The sequence below is a fragment of the Palaemon carinicauda genome, chromosome 4 (assembly GCF_036898095.1).
Source record: "Palaemon carinicauda isolate YSFRI2023 chromosome 4, ASM3689809v2, whole genome shotgun sequence".
NCBI classification, from domain to species: Eukaryota; Metazoa; Arthropoda; class Malacostraca; order Decapoda; family Palaemonidae; genus Palaemon; species Palaemon carinicauda.
The window spans coordinates 171650663-171653539 of NC_090728.1; positions in this window are offsets into that span (position 1 = coordinate 171650663).

A 2877-nucleotide genomic window follows, 5' to 3' on the forward strand; every position below is an offset into this window, starting at 1 on the left:
CTCCATAAATTATAATGCACAGATTCCATTTATTATAATACACAGAATCTAATCTTCTCCATAAATTATAATACACCGAATCTATTTTCCTCCCCTAATTATAATACACAGAATCTATTTTCTCCAGAAATTATAACACAGAATCTATTTTTCTCCATAAATTATAATACACAGATTTAATTTTTCGTCATAAATTAATGACATAATCCATTTTTCTCCATAAATCATAATACATAGAATCTATTTTCTCCATAAACTGTGATATACAGAGTCTATTTTTCTCAACAAATTATAAGACGCAGAATCTATTATTCTACATAAATGTCAATACACAGAATCTACTTTTCTCCATAAACTATGATATACAAAATCTATTTTTCTCCATAAATCATAATACACACAGTCTATTTTTCTCCATAAATCATTATACAAAGAATCTATTTTTCTCCATAAGGTATAATACACAGAACCTACTTTTCTCCAAAACTATGATATACAAAATCTATTTTTCACTATAAATTATAATACACAGAATCTGTTTTTCTCCACAAATCTGCAACGGCATATCTTTTACATTACCAACCTTTTCTTAACGCATGAAATCATACTTTTTTTTTCTTTTTTCTTTTGGGTATTTCTGATTAAAACGTAAAGTTTTTATTCAGTAAATAGGAGATGCTTCCTAAAAATATATATTATTTCTTATTTTCTGTTACAATATATGTCAAATCATGGTCTCCCATTTTGATAAACTTATTCATTGGCCAATTTCCCCCTCTGAATTTTGTTTCAGGAGAAATTTCGTTGCATAGGTAGTTTAGTTATAGATACAAAATATTTATCCAAATGCATCAAGCAAAAATAATATTCCTAAGAACGATTTCTATTCAAATCATGCAATGACATGATGAGCCTTAGCATTTGTATCCGCTCAAACAAAATATATGGAGAATTTGTGTATGAGAATTACTCGTGTTCGGTTTTCTATAGCTTCATACTTACAACTTTGAAACATTATGACCCCTCTTCTTCATCCAGAAGCCTTTAATACTTTTCTATTTTTAGATGCACGTTTTCAATAACTATGATTTTTTTTTTTTTTTTTTTTTTTGAAATTCAAGGACATGGATAACATACTCCACTTAATTGCTCGGGTCCTAAGGGGAATAGTCGATTGATATTTCGATGTTCATTTTTCAACTCGCGTGATTTTAAAATTACATTGACTCTCAAAATCCTTATATAGATAACAAATATTGTATTCAATTTAGGGTCATCCTGGCCTATTGGAAACGTTCCTGTCTGGCTCTCTGCTGGACGGGAGATCAAGTCCCGCTTAAACTCGATAGTTTCTTGTAGTGTCTGCAATCTTACCATCCTTGTGAGCTAAGGATAAAGGGTTTGTGGGAGCCTATAGGTCTACATGCTGAGTCATCAGCAGCCATTGCCTGTTCCTCCCTGGTCCTAGCTTGGGTGGAGAGGGTTCATGGGCGCTCATTATATTGATGTATTGTCAGTCTCCAGGGCATTGACTCTGCCCTTACATCTGCCCTTCATGGGAGACTTTTAAACCTTTCAACCTTTAATTGTAATCATATTTGATAAATCAAAGGTGGGTGAGAACTGATTTTCCCATCAATCATGAGGAATATTTATAGGACGAATGTTGTTGCTCCACTGTACCTGAGGCGGCATCCTATCAAAAGAGCGAATTGATTGAGTGCATATCCGGAATGTGAGAAAGGAAAGCACGCATCGCGTATCAGGGCATCTGAATCATGCACTCATTATTTTGATAGGATGCCTCTAAAAAGAAAAAGCTTTTGTGTTTTCCCCGGATGAGAGAGAGAGAGAGAGAGAGAGAGAGAGAGAGAGAGAGAGAGAGAGAGAGAGAGAGAGAGTTACAAGGGTTTTGGATGTTTCAAAGACTTTTTAGTCCATCCGCAGTGACTCATTTGCTCTTGGGCAGAGCGAATTAGTTTAAACGTTTAGAGAGTTTTTTATGATCTTGTCTAACTTATTCTTGAATTCGCTTACTGTGTTACTGTTCACTGCATCCGCTGGAAGTCTGTGCCACGTTTTAGCTATTTTGTATGTAAAGAAATGAGAGAGAGAGAGAGAGAGAGAGAGAGAGAGAGAGAGAGAGAGAGAGAGAGAGAGAGAGAGAGAGAGAGAGAGAGAGAGAGAGTTACAAGGGTTTTGGATGTTTCAAAGACTTTTTAGTCCATCCGCAGTGACTCATTTGCTCTTGGGCAGAGCGAATTAGTTTAAATGTTTAGAGAGTTTTTTATGATCTTGTCTAACTTATTCTTGAATTCGTTGACCGTGTTACTGTTCACTACATCAACAGGAAGTCTGTGCCACGGATTAGCTGTTTTGTATGTAGAGAGAGAGAGAGAGAGAGAGAGAGAGAGAGAGAGAGAGAGAGAGAGAGAGAGAGAGAGCTTGATTTCTTTCGTTTTTATCTTGAAGTTGTGTATTTAGTGTGTTTGTTTGTGGCTGTCAGTACCCTGATCTTTTATTTTTCCGTGTCAGCATTTTATGTGCTTACTTGTGAAAAAGATTTTCTTATGACTTGAAAGGTTATATTTTTTTTCTAATAAGTAAATTAAACTTATAATTGATTTCTTAAGGCAGTTACAAGGTCATCATTCAATTTTGATAAAAATTCACGAAAAGAATTATGCCATATGTCAAATGTTACTTAGGCTATAAAGGAAGTTCGAAAGTCAAGGTATTTCACCCGATTCCCAAGAAATTGAAGATAAACAAAGAGTTTCATACTTTTGGAAGTTACATCCACAATAAGTCACTTTATATAATTTTGAGAATAAACATTGTATTCGTACTTGGCTATTTCGGTATATATCGAGAGAA